We start from the raw sequence: 16,227 nt of genomic DNA on the forward strand, positions 1-16,227 counted from the left end.
AAACTATATCCAGTGGGATGGAAGTGAGGTCAGGAGATCTGTGAACAGACCAGTGTTCTTTCAGTGGGCAGCAAAGTGCACGACACGCATGGTAGGTTAGGGAGCAGTAAGAACAGGTCATTTTGGGGCACCTGGGTGGCTCAGTCAGTTGAGCAGCCGGATGACTTTGGCTCAGGTCATGATCCCACGGTTCGTGAATTCGAGCCCCACATCAAGCACCCTGCTGTCAGCACAGAGCCCGCCTCAGATTATCTGTCCCCCTTTTTCTCTCTGCCCCGCCCCTACTCGCTCGCGAGCATGCTCTCTCTCTCTCTCTCTCAAAAGTAAATTGAAAAAAAAAAAAAAGAACACAGACATTTTGCCAGCAGCACACACATGAGTTATGGTAAACCATCTCCTGCTCTGCTGGATGTTCTATCTCTGCAGAGTCTGGAGAAAACCAAAAAACCCAGTTCATATGCCCTTGTTTTGGGGACAGTTTAAGAATCACACTGGCTTTACGTAAACTCTTCATCAAAACAAATATATTCTGTATTTTGAATACGTGAGTTCTCTCGAGCCCAGGGGAAAGAAGCATTGTATACAATTACATAATAGTTACCCTACTACTTTAAAACCAAGTGGAAGCCTTAGGCAGCCAAGTCAGAAGGGGACAGAAATCATTTTTGTAAAATTATCTGAATGCAACCATCTCTTCTGATGCATTGGAGTTGACAATGGTTCTGCTCTTCTCAGAAGCTCATTCAATTATAGGTTGCTTATCTGGACCTGGGAGAGTTTTCCTCCCATCTAGAGTTAGTTAAGGAAAAGAAAAAAAAAAAAAAAAAGGCAGGCAGAATTCCGTTAATAAAAGCCTGAAATGAAAAGTGGTAACTACTCCCAAGGCCCTGCTTATTGTAGAGGAGTCATTAGACAAACCTTTGTAGGGTCCCTGTTAACGATCTATTTGCTCTGCAACCGTCACAAGAAGGAGAAGTAGGGAATGTGGGATGCACAGCCTCAAAACACCTCACTCTCTTAGACGTGTGGCTGTTGGCAAGCAACTTAACCTCTCTGAACTTGTTTGCTCATCTGTGAAATGGAAATACCTACTCGACAGGGACAGTATAAGAACTAACTGAGGAAAACGTATAAAGTGCCTAGCGTTCAAAAAATGTAGTAAATGCCTTTCCTCTGATCGCTGCCAAAGTCTCAGAGTGCTCACTACAATGTGGAGCTTTTTAAGAGAAAGGCCTTTTCTTTTTTTTTTTTTTTTTTTTTAAGAGAAGGGACCTTGCTGTTCCTCCTACGTGCCCACATCCTACACACTGCCCCCCTTGAGAGACTGTAGTTGCCTCTTCAACATCATTTCTTCCCACCAAGCAGCATCCTTCCGTCATTCGGTCCTCATTCCCAGTTCCAGGGATGGGGCCTGACTGATCTAAGGCAATCAATGTTATCCTACTTCCTCCGCCGCCATGATGGTTTGAGATGGATCATCCTCAGATGATGACCCAACCAGAAGGGAGCTCAGAAATTTTGTGCTATGGCCCTGGGGAGAGATGGCAGCTCTCCCCCCGTGGATGTGATCAAACAAACACATGGGCTGAGAAGTACCAGCAGCCAGACCACCACGTTAGACAGCTCTGCTCTGCACTTCCTGGATTTTCACCTAATTTTCCTGAGGTCTGCTGGCGTTGGAACAATACAGAAGCCCTGCTGGCAACCCTCTCACTACTATGAAGGGAGTCAACCTGAGAACAAAGCCAACAGACACAAGGGCAGAGCCCAGAGGATCACAAAGAAATGAAGCCAGAGCCCTGATCAAAGCGTACCCAAAACCTATCCCACTTCTTCACCTTTTGGTTATGTGAACCACTCAACTGCTCCCATCAATTATCCAGTTTGAACTAGGCTTTCTGTCGCTTACAACTCAAAGCACCCTAACTGACACATCCTCATGCATGGCTGAATGAATCACCGAGCAAGAGATTATGCAGAAACATCATCACTCTTCCGAAGATTTAACTCAGATTTCAAGTTTCCTGGGAGCAAGAGCCCTCACTGGTCTTGGTCAGCCAGCATCCCAGGCTTAAGAGAGTTTCTGGACACAGGCCCTCAATAAATACTTCTTTAAATAGGTGAATGGAATGAAACTAACAATATCACCCGGAATTTCAGAACCTTTTAAAACCCTACACTCCAGATGTATCTGGATCAGAGGAATGTGATGAGGGGGCTGAGAGCCATCAGTAAGGCCTGAGCTCAAATCACAGATCCAGCTGGACGTCGGCGTCCTCCCCTGCCAAATGAGCATATTAATACCTACCTTCCTGGGCAAGGAGAGCCATGCAAACACACCCAAGGTTGCATTCCAGAAATAGGTATGTGCCTCTTTCTTTTGGCTAACACTGTTTCATATCGTGAGTTCTAGTCTGAGGTTCAGGAAACGGGATCATCACGTGGACACAATGTGGGCCAAACTGCAGATCACCCAGCAGAGCTAGGCCTGGGAGGGCGAGGACAGGTAATGTGTACCCCGAGCCTCCCACCCCTCAACATACTGCCATTCCCTTCAGGAAAGGGAGCTTGGGCAGAGGGCATATATCAACAAGGCCTTCCAGCCGCTACGCTTCCTCTTTGCTTTGCTGGTAGCTTCCTGACAGAAGCTGGGGACGGGGACCAGAGCAATCGGCAGTCCCCGCGCATCCCTAGCTGCTGCTGACCTAACCATTTCCTGGTGAGGTGGAGCTCAGCTACACAGTCGGCTGCAGGAGGGTAGGGGCCTTGCCTCGTTCACCGGTACAGCCCCAGCACCCAGAATGCACTCAGTGAAAGATCACCTGAGCACATGGGTGAAGGAGTGAGTGGATGCACAAAGTGACGAAATCAGGATTCTCAGAAGAGAACAGTAGTAAAGCCCTATTAGTGCTCAGACTGCTGATTATGAAGCTGGCAAACCCAACGCCCAGAAATGAGAGGCTGGCACCTGGGGACTCAATTCTGGCCCTAGGACTCCCGTGCCTAGGTCTGAGCCACAGATCCCTTCTCTGACAAATAACCATTATCAAGATTAAATAAGAATTTTTTTTAATGTTTATTATTTTTGAGACAGAGACAGAGCGTGAGCAGGGGAGGGGCAGGGGGGGCGCACAGAATTGGAAGCAGGCTTCAGGCTCTGAGCTGTCAGCACAGAGCCCCAGGCGAGGCTCGAACTCAAGAACCACGAGATCATGACCTGAGCTGAAGTCACGAGATCATGACCTGAGCTGAAGTCAGACGCTTAACCGACTGAACCACCCAGTGGCTCACAATTTTTTTTTAACACAGCTACACAGAGGGAGAAAAGGTTGACAGAATATATAGCAAGATATTAATAACAATTAGCTTTTGATGATAAGATTATGGGAGGATATTTATTTTTCGCTTTTGTGTAAATTTTCAGATTTTCTATAGTGAACATAAATAAACTGTCCAGTAACAATAAAGTGAACACAAAAGAGGGGAGACACCAATCCAAACAACTAGCCCCAGTGCCTTAGACATAAAGCAAGGACCCAGCAAAGGTTCCATTTCTAGGAATGCCCTTCACACATCTGGAAACAGCTCTCATATGTCTCCTATTTCTTAAGTATTTCAGCTAATTTACTGTCACCCTTACAGGACTTGATTTCCAGGCTCTCTTTTATCCTTCCTTCTCTGCAAAGGCTCCATCTGTTAAAACCCCACTCTGGGTATTGTATAAACCAGCTCACAGAATCAGCAGCACGCTCCCGTTTGCTCATTCATCTGTTAATTCATTCACTGAGTAAACACCCCTTAAAAACCTACTCTATTGGACATCCTTGCTCTTACTTACCCACCCCGCCCCCATTCACACACGGTTCCCAGATTTTCCTGGGGAACACCCACCTCCCCTCACCTCAGTCCTTGTGCTCTAGGGGGGTGCAGACCCTACCCTCAGCTCCTTCAGGGGGCGGGCACTCGATCCAGGATGGCCAATCAGAGCATCGCATTCTCTTAAGCCACAGGGATTGGTTCCCGAGGGGCATGTTGCCCAGATAAGACCAATCAGAAACAGAGACTCAATTCGGGGACTTTTTCTTTAACTAACCGTTGAAAACGTGACCTTTTTATTCCCTTCTGCCAGAACTGCTGAGAGCCGTCTTGCCACCACAATCGAGAAAGAAACGGTAGGTGATGCTGAGGGTTGCAGAAAAACTATGTAAGCCTTAGCAACACCCTTGAAACCTCCATGCGTTAATTTCCATCCCTAGACTTTTCAAGGACATAAATCCCCTTTCTGGGGAAGCCGGTTCAAGTCAGGGTCCTGCTTTGAGGTCAAAAGAGTCCTGACTGATGAAATCCGAAGGGCTGTGACATAGGCTGCACGCTGGCTATGCACAGAGGAAGCGAGATGATCCATGCCACCTTTCCTGGCACTCAGTGCGATGTGGAGACAGCTACAAACAGCTACAATTATTTAAAGCCGGTAAGATAATTGCTTTAATTAAGTACGACATGGAACAAGAGGAACATGGGGGGGGGGGGGGGGGGGCGGGGGGAGAGCCAGGAAAGGCCTCCAACAAGAAAGAGCATTTAAACGTACCCTGCATCTGCATTCAGGCAGCAGAGACAGAATTACTATTTGGGGAGTCAAGAGAACACGGCTGATACACATCCAGCTCCCAGTAAACCAAACCCACTACAACCCACATGACACACGGGCGGTGATACTTAAAGCACTTACGGGCACTCTCTGAACAAGCCCACAACACAGCATCTCGAGAGACGGCAAAGTGCCAATGTCCAACAGCCCTCACTGGCAAGAATTTCATCTGAATGTTACAGACGATGTCACCCTCTTAAATAACTCTCAGGTCAGTTTTTGTGATTTGGATGCTACACAGCGTTCAGTTTTCACTCCAGCCCTCTTGCCTGTTTGGATTACTGTTGATCAAATCGCACAACATTGTAACAACAGCCCTCTCCAGATGAATAACCTGTTTACCACATTTGTTACCAAATGATAAGGGAGAGGGAAGAGAGCACGTGTCTGGTTCCCTAAAACACTGCATGATGGGTTGGGTTAGAAATATGGCCGCAGGGAACAACACTGGCAACAATAAAAGAACCTCTGGGAACATCTATTCTGCTAAGAAAGGCCTTGAAGGCCAGTCTTCGTAAGGGAGCAAAGCCAGTGTCCCTCAGACCTCTGACAATGCGTACATAACAGAAGTTGGGAAGATACTTAATGAATCAGAAAAGGATACCGCAAACAAATTCTCCTGGGTCTTTGCTGCTTCTAAACACATCAGCGATTCATTTGGTCCACAAATACAGCTCCAAGTTTCCAGGGCAAAGAATACTACAGATGGAAAAATTAACACTGACAAAAACTTCCGTGTGGTCTCAAGAGAAGTGCTAGGGTCGAGTGGCAGGAGGGCGAAAGGCTTGAGAACCCTTCCAGGTAGTCTGGATTTCTCGGAAGCAGCTGGGTCACCTCTGCTCTAAAAACACTTGAAAGAGTGCTGTTGACTTTGCACAAAGACTTCACTTCCCTTCTCCTGAAAATGCGACTATGACTATGATCACAAGTTCAAGTTCACTGGGCAACTGCTAGGATCCAGGCAGAGCCTACAATCAGGGAGACCCAGGCGTACCGGCTCGAGAGGACTGAGCCTGAAACCACAAGTACCTGTCGTTCAGCATATGCTCAGTAAACACTGGGAATTAGCGACCCCGAGAAGACCGCTAATCTCTTCTAAAAATGAGAGGGGCTTTTATGTTGAAAGCTCCCAAAGAGAAGTTTTTGTTAACTAGTTTGTTTTTTAACACAAAAAATAATATATGCTCATGTTTAAATATTCAAAAAAAAAAAAAAAATAGAGGCACCTGGGTGGCTCTGTTGGTTGAGTGTCTGACTCTTGATTTTGGCTCAGGTCACAATCTCAGAGTTGTGAGATCGAGTCCTGAGTCAGGCTCTACACTGAGTGTGGAGCCTGTTTAGGATTAGGATTCTCCTTCTCTCTCTCTCTCTCTCTCTGTCCCCCCCCTAAAAAATTTTTAAAACGTTTTAAAAATTAAAAAAAAAAAAAGAATTCAGAAAATAGAAAAGATACACAACAAGACATCTTCCATCTGCCCTAGAGCACAATCCGGTAGCCTTTTCCCCCAAGAGGTGAACAGTATTCCCCACAACCACCTCCTTCTTGGTATCTGCCAGTAATAATCGATGCGTAATCAAGCACATGAGGTGTGTGGACTTACTTGTATCTCCTACTTTTTACCCCCCACACATGGTGGGAACATATCACATACACTTTTCTGCATTTGTCTTTTTTTTTTTTTAACTTAAGATTGTATCCTGGAGGGGCGCCTGGGTGGTTTAGTCGGTTAAGCCTCCGACTCTTGACTGTAGCCCACGTTATGATCTCACGGTTTGTGGGATCAAGTCCCACATTGGGCTCTGCACTGCCTGCTTAGTATTCTCTCTCTCCCTCTGTCTGCCCCTCCCACTCATATTCTCTCTCTCTCTCTCTCTCTCAAAATAAGTAAATAAACTTAAAAAAAAAAAAAGAGAGAGAGAATGTATCCTGGAGATCACAGCTTCTTAGCACACATGACCTTCTATTTTAAACAGTGGCCAAGTATCCCACTGTAAGAACATACCGTAACTGATTGAATCAATCCCCTGCCAACATACATTTCAGCTGCTTCCTCGATCTTGCTTTTATTACAAACGACGCTGCAATGCACGTACATTACACATATCTTCACATACCCCATGGATGACTATAGGAAAGATACGACAGGATAAAATCTTTGAAGTAAAATCGCAGGGCCAAGCACTCAGAAAACGCAGATAGTGCCATATTGCCCTTACCGTCACTGTCCCCAATTGTGTGACAAGTATGCCCATTTCTCCACCCATACTCACAAAACGTTGTTTCGTGTTTTTAAATACAAGGGAAGAAAGAGCACCAGAGCTCTAGTCTTGTCCCCCTGGCTCTCCCTGCCCCTGTGATATCACACATGACATTACTACTTCCTGTAAGTCCCACCCATGATGCACAACCCAGAAATCCCAGTGTAAAGACAGAATGCACATCAGAGCCACTGGGGTGCTGAAGCCAGCTCACACCAGCTCAGGTGAGCTGAGTGGACACCTTTCTTCCCGATTCTGGGTTCAGGGACATCACGCTTGTAGCTCGAAACTGGACATGGGAAGCATCTGTACCATAGAAATCAGCAAATGCTACAAAGCAAGGCTTCTTTTTTAGAAGCCCCCCCAGAGGGACCCTGGTCACACATATCACACATCAATGCACACCTACAGTGGAAACCGAGCCTCAGCCATCTCTCTCTGAATATTGCCACCAGCAAGAGGGCCACAGATTCTTGTGACTTGGTCACAAATTCTTGGAACCTAAGGACTGGAGAAGATCTGAAGGGATATCTAATAGTCGTGTCTCTTTTGTCATTATGTCTTTGAATACTGCCTTTCCCCAGCCCATCTGTCTAGGCATAAGCAATATCCTCCTAGTTCCTCTTCTATGCCTCCTTACCATTCTTGTGTATTCGCATCTCATTATTGTTCAGTGCTTATTTTTGAGGACAGTCTACAGTGTAACAATTACACACATAAATTAATTAATCAATTAATACTTTTTAAAAAGGCTCTCAAGTGCTCAGTTTCACAATGGACCCAAGTCTCATTTCTAGACCTACTGTGACATTTCAACCTTAACACCCAGATTCTATGGCCTGTTCCTGGGCACAAAACCCCACAAGTTGTCATGACTTCAGCCCACATATCCAATTGACTTAATTTTCTCTCTTCATCTCTGACACTAAAGGACTTCCCTTTCTGATGAACTCCCCTAGGTACAAGTCTTACATTTTAGTCCACTCTGCGTTCATATCACAAAAGACACAAATCAGCATAGTCCCCCATGCTGGCAGAGTGTTCTAGGTCTCCAAGTGTAACATAACCACCTACCCGTGCTTGAGTTCTGTGCACATTACAGTGGCGGCTTACTCAAGGGTAAGCTTCCAAAGTCAGCATGGATATGAACACCGGAAGCAGTCAAAATTCTCCTTGAAAAGCCCGTAATAAGGCTTCACAATGGACACTGACAAACCGTCTCCCAACACAGGTCCAACACAGGCTGTGTCCCTTCAGCACTGGATTTGGTGTCTTGGGTTGAGCACCAGAAAGAAATAGCTAGCTTGGATTTCAGAGCTGCGTTGTAGGATAATTAAAATCTATAAATACAAGACACACCCTTGATGGCATAGATGCTCATACTCCAAAAAGCCACAGGAACAAAGAGTGACAGAAGGAACAGCAGATCTGTGTCTCATTCACACTCACTCCAAGAAAGAGACGCCTGTTGGGTGGAATGACAGGATCACCCACGCTATTTAAAGTGTTATTTTTATCTGTACTTTGTTTTTGTTGAGCAAGTATATTTGGATCTGGAGAAGTGTGAAGCAATAATCTATGACAGGATGGATCCAGGACTTTTGTAAGTCAGAACAGTGGTTAGCCCTGGGGCAGGACTCACTGTGAAGGGGCATGAGAGAATGTCCTGGAGAGAGAAAAATCTTGAATGCCCTGTCTAGGTGGGGACAAGATGGGGTGACATATTAAGAATTCATAAAGGGGCATCTGGCTGGCTCAGTGGGTAGAGCATATGACTCTTTATCTTGGGTTTTTAAGTTCGAGCCCCACGCTGGGTGTAGAGATTATTTAAAAATAAAATCTCCGGGGAGGGGGCTCCTGAGTAGCTCAGTTGGTTAAGCCTCTGACTCTTGATTTTGGCTCAGGTCATTATCTCACACTTTGTGGGTTCGAGTCCCGTGTCAGGCTCTGCAGGGCTCTCTCCCCCATCTCTCTCGGTACCTCGCCCACTCGCTCACTCTCTCTCTCTCTCTCTCTCTCAAAAATAAAATAAATAAGCTTAAAAAAAATAAAATAAAACCTTGGGGCACTTGGCTGGCTCAGTCAGTTGAGTATGCTACTCTTGATCTTGGGGTTGGGAATTTGAGCCCCCACGTTGGAAGTAGAGATTACTTAAAGATAAAATCTTTTTTAAAAATCCGAAAAATCTTAAAGTGCCTGGGTGGCTCAGTCGGTTAAGCATCCAACTCTTGATTTCAGCTCAGGTTATGATCTCACGATTCCCGAAACCAAGCCCTACATCAGGCTCTGTGCTGACAGCATGGAGCCTGCTTGGGATTCTCTCTCTCCCTCTCTCTCTGCCCCTCCCCTGCTGGCACATGCACACTTGCCCTGTCTCCCTCAAAACAAATAAACATTTTTTTAAAAATCTTTAAAAAAAAAATAGATTTGTACATTTCACAGTGTGTAAGTTATACCTCAATTAAAATAAAAGTTACAGGCGTACATGAGAGACTACTCCACGACAGCTTGCCACCTGATCTCTATTCGACAGCTAAAGCTCTCTAGGGGCCAGCCAGCCGAACACAGGGTAGTAAGGACACCAGGAAGACAAGGGACAGAAGAGGCAGAAAAGGGAGCACCTGGCGGGGATAGCGGGTACCCAGGCTCATTTCTTTCTTTTCTTCTTTCTTTCCTTTTTTTTTTTTTTAAGTTTATTTTCTTTATTTTGAGAGAGACAGAGAGAGTGCAAGCGGGGTAGGGGCAGAGAAAGAGGGAGAATCTTAAGCAGGCTCTGCGCTACCAGCTCAGAGCCCACGAGGGGCTTGAACTCATGAAACTGTGAGATTATGACCTGAGCTGAAATCAAGAGCCGGACATTTAACCAACTGAGCCACCCAGGCGCCCCAAGCTGGTTTTCCATGAGGGGCCTCCCAGCAGTTAAGTGCATTGGCTCTCCAGCCAGACTACTGGGATGCGATTACTGGCTCCACCCATGGGCTGTCTGTGTCCCCACCAAATGTATGTGTTGAAACCTAACCTCCAAAAGGACAGCGTTAGGGGGCAGGGCCTTCAGGAGTGATTAGGTCCTGCGGAGGGAGCCCTCATGAATGGGATCAGCGCCCTGGTAAAAGAGACCCCAGGGAGCTCCCTCACCATTTCCGCCATGTGAGTTTACAGCAAAAGAATGGCCATCTGTGAATGAAAGTGGGCCTTCACCAGGCACCAAATCTGCCGGCACCTTGATCTTGGACTTGTCAGCCTCCAGAAGTGGGAGAATTAAATTTCTGTTGTTTAATGCCCCCCAGTCTGTGGTATTCTGCTACAGGAGCCCAAATGGACTAAGACGACCCTTGCTACTGGAGTGAACTTGGGCAAGTTACTTCTCTTCTTTGATCCTCAAGTTTCTTTTGAAATTTAAACAAGATAATTCAAAGCTCTTGGCACAGCCTCTGCCATTCAACAGCATTCAATAACTGTCAACTTGTACTCCTGTTACTGATGACAAGAGGCTGAGGGCATCTTCTTTCCTCCAAAGTTCTTTTTTAAATTATCTTTTTAAGCTTTATTTATCTATTTTGAGAGAGAGAGCAAGGGAGGGGCAGAGACAGAGAGAGAATCCCAAGCAGGCTCTACACCATCAGCACAGAACCTGTCGCGGGGCTCGGTCCCACAAACCGTGAGATCGTGACCTGAGCCGAAACCAAGAGCAGGACGCTTCAACCACTGAGCCACCCAGGTGCCCCCTGTCTCCAAAATTCTTATTTAAATTAAAATTTTAAATAAATAAATAAAAATAAATTAATACTTTCACCTGATAACCTTGTAGGGTCTCAATAAATATTCGTGGAGTGAACGAAAGAAAGCACATGAATTCTAACTTCAACAGAGCGGCAGGTTCTTATTTCTACTAAACTGAAATCCATGTCCTGGCCTAATATTTCCATCCACTTTAATTTTTCTTCACAGCAAAGTGGTCAAGAGCACACGCTTGGAAGCAGATGGCCACGGTCACATCCAGCTGTTACTTACCAACTTGGTAACCTTGAACGTGTTGCTCAAATTCCAGGCCTCAGTGTCGTCTCCTGTAAAACAGAGTGACAGCAAGAATTAAGCACGCGACAAGAGACCTGAGCACAAGGTGAGCCCCCAGTAAATCCTAGACACTATTATTCTTTCCCATACTACAGACACTGTGAGAGAAATAACCCCTCTCAATTCCATTTCTTCAGACCATCAGGGTTTACAGAGCATGTCTCACAAATATTTTTCTCATTTAATGTTCAAAATAGTGGTATGTATTACAAATAAAGAAATGGAGGTTCAGAGAAGTTAAGTAACTTGCTGACGGTTACACAGCAAAGAGCAAAGACCCAAACCAAAATCCTATGACCAAGGGATAGTTTGGCTAGACTGTGTGGTCCTGGGGACAGAGGGTGGGGCCAGGCTGTCCTTTTCAAATTCAGAATTCCAAGTTAAAGGATGCTGGAAGTCTGAGTTACAACAGGAGTATTTGGGCCCCAGCAAAATGCTCAGCTCAACTTGAGATCGAACTGGTCTGAATCATTCTATCCCTGAATCACTTTCTGTTTTAGGTTTCTTCACGGCTGAGGAAAGAAAACAAACTTATATAGAACACCAACCCCATCACCCTCAGCATCTCTTATAGCAGCAAAAACTTATGAATCAAAGGGAGTTTTCATAAAACCAAAGTCAAACAATATCCCACGGAACACAGTCGCCAGCGTTTAGCGTGCGGGTCAGAGCACGGTCTGCCGCGTCTAGACATTCTCATTATTGCACGGAAGAGATACAAACTGCCTTTCTCTGGCCTTTATTTTGATTAAATCTTTAGCTGCCTTAGTGTTTTCTCTTTGCTTTTCGGCGGGTGATGAATTACAGGAAGCTGATCCACTGGCCTCACTTTACTCACAAAAGGTCTGGAGGCTGAGCCCAATTGTGGCAGGAGAACACTACCGGCTGATCATGTCAGCCACCTGTGCTCTCCTGCCATCTCTCCTCTTGTCCCCCCCACCTCCCCGCCACCCCACACACAAGTTTCTTGTCCCTGTGGCATGAGTATGGTTTAAAATCCCTTTTATTTCTTTATTTTTTAATTTTATTTTTGTAAGTAACCTCTACACCCAACGCAGGGCTCAAACTCATGACCCCTGAGATCAAGAGTAGCCTGCTCCACTGACTGAGCCAGCAAGGTACCCTTAAAATCCCCCTCGTTTTAAATTTATTTTTGAGAGAGCACAAACATTGGAGGGGCAGAAAGAGAGGGAGACACAGAATCTGAAGCAGGCTCCAGGCTCTGAGCTGTCAGCACAGAGCCCAATGCGGGCTCGAACCCACGAACTGTGAGATCATGACCTGAACCGAAGTTGGACACCCAACCAACTGAGCTACCCAGGCGCCCCTAAAATCCCCTTTTAAATCATGATCACAGAATTGCTTGGTGGCCAAAGAAAGAGATTTAATTTAAGAACCACATAAGCATACTCACAAGCTCTGTCCTTGAGTATGTACAACATGCCCCATGCCCTTCAGGGGCTCACATGCACACACACACTCACACCCCTCATCTACAGTTCTCCTGACTCCTCTCGCTATGTCTTCCAGTTACATAAAGGACTTTTTTCTCTTTATTTCAAGTTTTTTTTTTTTTTACCAGATTCACAAAATAGAAAATGGAAATAAGTTGTTCACTTGGGAACATTTTAGGACCTTGGGAAAATCCCAGGAATCAGAAAAAAAGGGGCACTAACTCACTCTCACAAAACCCGTTTTTTAAGAACACAAAGAGTAAGTTGACCATTACATCACCTAGGGACAAAATCCAGGAGACAGCATAAAGGTCCCCAGAAGGAAAGTGGTCGTCTCCAAACAAGGGTGGCTTTTTTTCACTTCCATGATTCGGAGCAGAGAGAACGTGGACTATGGCTCTAGAAACCAGAGCTGGCCTTGTCTCCTCTTTAGACTCACACTATGGGGCTCCAGTCCCTTCTCAGTCTCTCAAAGCTGTGTGACTTTCGGCAAGGCAATGAACGTCCCTGAGCTCCTGTAGCCTCTGCTGTAAAGTGAGAATACTCATTTTCTCAAGAACTAGCTACTGAGCGCCTATGATGGGCCAAGCATGTGACCATGTGGCAAGGAGTTAATTCCAGGAATTAAATCTTCCCAGCCAGCCAGGAGCTTTCATGGATTAGTGGGGCAATTACAGGCAGACAAGCAATTACAATGGAGTATGAAAAAGTGTTACAACAATGGTGGGTACAGTGCTGGGCAATCATAGAAAAGGGTATTTAACTCAGCAGGGGATGGGAAGTGTTGGGTATAAGAAAGGCTTCCCCAAGGAGGTGATATCTAAGCTGAAAACAAAAAGACAAGTTAGACTTTGCCCAGCCCAGATAGGAGGGGATCCAAGCAGAATTGACCACACATGCAGGTGCCTGGGTGGCTCAGTAGGTTAAGCGCCCTACTTCGACTCAGGTCACGACCTCGCAGTCTGTGAGTTTGAGCCCAGCGACGGGCTCTGTACTGACAGCTGAGAGCCTGGGGCCTGCTTCGGATTCTGTGTCTCTCCCTCTCTCTGCCCGGAACTTCCCCGTTCACACTGTGTGTGTGTCTCTCTCTGTCAAAAAAAAAAAAAAAAATCACAGCATATGCAAAGGCCCGCAGGCTAACTTGCTGGTTCCTTGCTGGTTCACATGGTCAAGGACAAGAGACAGGAAGAGAAGATGTAGGATATACAGACCTGGATATGCAGGCAGGTGGGCTTGCCAAGGTAACTTCCCTGGACTAGGTAACCTCCTGAGGTCCCTCTGTCCCCTAAGGGCTGGTTCTGTGGTTTTCTGAGACCTCAGGTCCTCCTGCCCTGAGAGCCCTTTCATCAGCATGCAGGAGCCCCTGGGTCCACTCCAGGGCACGAAGGAAGTCCCAACCACCCAACGTGGGCCCTTCTCCTTCCTCTTTCTTTTCCCCTCAGGAGTGGCTGGACAGAGTGATTCAAAGAGGAAACTGTCTTTTATTTGTCATTTGTTTCTAAAAATAAAAAATAAAAAAAAAAAAAACAAACACCCAGACCTCACACATACAGTCTGTCTTCCCACCGACCCCTTTTTCCCACCCAGCCCCTGAGCTAGCTGAAGAAATGCTGGAATTACCTGTGTCTCTGCCTCCTTCAGGTCATTTTAAGCTACCTGAGGGCTAACACTGAGTTTGGTCACCCTGTTAGTCCCAGCACCTGGGATTCTGCCTGATGCATAGTAGGTCCTCAAAAATGCATACAGGACTGAACTGATTTTCTCTTTCTGCAAATGAACACACATCGAGATGCCCCCTCTCCCCCAGCAGCTCTGGGGCCAGGCTAGAAGACCTACAGACCCCAAGGGGCCACCTCGACACTTTCCCCCACTGCTCTACAGACGAATCTGGGGGCTGAGTGAAGCCCCACCTGGACACTGACGATCCCCTCGTTATACCAGTGAAGAATCCCAGGTCCAAAAGAGTGACTGACTTGCCCAAGTCTTAGCAAATGCAACATAATATTTTAAAAAGGCCACAAGATTATTTTTAAAAAAATTTTTCTGATGTTTATTTATTTTTGAGACAGAGACAGAATGTGGGTGGGTTAGGGGGCAGAGAGAGAGGGAGGCACAGAATCTGAAGGAGGTTCCAGGTTCACGCAGGGCTCAAACTCATGAGTGGTGAGATCATGACCTGAGCCGAAGTCAGACGCTCAACCGACTGAGCCACCCAGGTGCCCTGTAAGGCCACAACGTTCTTAAGGGAAAGGCTCTACCAGAAATGTTAATTTATTTTCAGGGAAAATGTTTAACGTTGACAGAACTAATGGAAGCTTTTTTTTCCCCCCCCTCCACCAATTACACCATAAGATCCCTGGGTTTTTCTAGGCAGGACTAAAATTTCCCATTGAAGCAAATCTATTTGTGAAGATGACCATGGATATTTTAGGGACTGGGTATGTTTTCGATTATGGATCATTTTTTTAGGATAACTCTCCATTATGTGATCTCAGGCTATAACAATGTTTAAAGAAAAGTTGAGCTCCCCAAACCACTTGATTCCTTCGTTGTTGGTTTTTTTTAATGTTTTGATGTTAAACCATTTTACATCAAAGACATCAGAGACGATCTTGAAAGACGCCATTTCAACCTATAATCCCTCCACAAAAGAATTCCTCATAATTCTCCGTGTCTTTAATTTTTTTTTATTCACAGATCTGTTCTCTGTATATATGTATGTATTTCATTAAAAGGAATTAACCTCTAGTGTAGAAGTTCCCTAAATAGTCTTTTTTATTTTTTCCTTAAAAAAAAAAAAAAAAAAAAAAAACCCAAACCTTAAGCAAGTCACTGGCATGATAAATGCCGCAGAGCACAACCCGGGGAAACGTTAAGTGCACCGGGACATTCTGGGTCGGAGACATTTAGGGCAACACTTTCAAGCCTGCTTCATTCAGCAGTTGTTCTGACACTTCCCACGTCCCAGCTCATAGGAAACAGAAAAAGGAAAACAGGTGTTTTACTTATTCCACCTGGTCTAGCAAACTCATTGCTCAAGAGTTTAAGTCAATATTTTTCTGCAGTTGAAATAACATCTCGAATAGTGTAACACAGTGGTTCTCACCCCGGCTGATGTAACCAGAGCTCATGGGAGAGGGCGGAAAGTTTTTTTTTAAACCCTGCTGCTGGGTCCCAACCCTGTACAATCAAACACTCTCTAAGGATGAAACCCCAGCACCGTGGTTTTCTGGCTCCCCAGGTGACTTAATGTGCAAGCAGGACCGGCTTAGAATAACTCATTAGTCAAAGGAAGCCCATGGGAAATCTTATCTGGAAGTGAAGAACTCCTCGTAATTAAATAAAATAGCAGATGTAAAAGTACCTAACGGTGCCTGTGACCCAGAGGACACTTAATAAATGTTAATTAAGCACAAAAAAATAACTGAAATAATTACTCTTTCTCCGCAGTGAATTCATCTTGTAATTTTATTGGCTTGTTTATCACTTGCTGTTTTTTTCTTAGCCATGATTCATTCTATCTCTGGTAATAAAATTGTTAACGTATACCCATAATCCTGTTCAATTACAAGAGCTCTGTAATATTTCCAACAACCCTTAATCACTTATTTAATAAAACTTTCCCCCCAGAACAGTGGCTAATATATACCAAATACTCAATGAAGAGGAGCTATTTATAATAATTATTATTATTCAGAATTCATGATAATTCTTCTCAAGTAGGCTGCAACCCATTTGACAGTATTTGGAGAGCTTAACAAGAATGTAAAAAAAAAAATTAGGGCAATATTT

General features: G+C 45.2%; 1 protein-coding gene and 1 long non-coding RNA gene across 8 annotated transcripts in view; one reads left to right on the forward strand and one right to left on the reverse strand.

The window, feature by feature from the left end:
• CYRIB (CYFIP related Rac1 interactor B) overlaps positions 1-16,227 on the reverse strand; it is a 147,436-nt gene that overhangs the window by 93,514 nt on the left and 37,695 nt on the right. For 6 of the 7 annotated variants that reach the window (XM_060611330.3, XM_060611325.3, XM_060611323.2 and 3 more), the window contains exon 2: positions 10,919-10,971. The gene's annotated coding sequence lies outside the window, so the exon portion shown is untranslated. Of the gene's footprint in view, positions 1-10,918; positions 10,980-16,227 lie in introns of those variants that run through there. The other variant, XM_060611326.1, reaches the window with a different exon arrangement.
• On the forward strand, positions 4,096-11,749 carry LOC132664531 (uncharacterized). The gene is made up of 3 exons (XR_009603753.2): positions 4,096-4,471; positions 10,856-11,027; positions 11,482-11,749. It is a non-coding gene; the product is annotated as an uncharacterized LOC132664531 (long non-coding RNA).

The sequence above is a fragment of the Panthera onca genome, chromosome F2 (assembly GCF_046562875.1).
Source record: "Panthera onca isolate mPanOnc1 chromosome F2, mPanOnc1 haplotype 2, whole genome shotgun sequence".
NCBI classification, from domain to species: Eukaryota; Metazoa; Chordata; class Mammalia; order Carnivora; family Felidae; genus Panthera; species Panthera onca.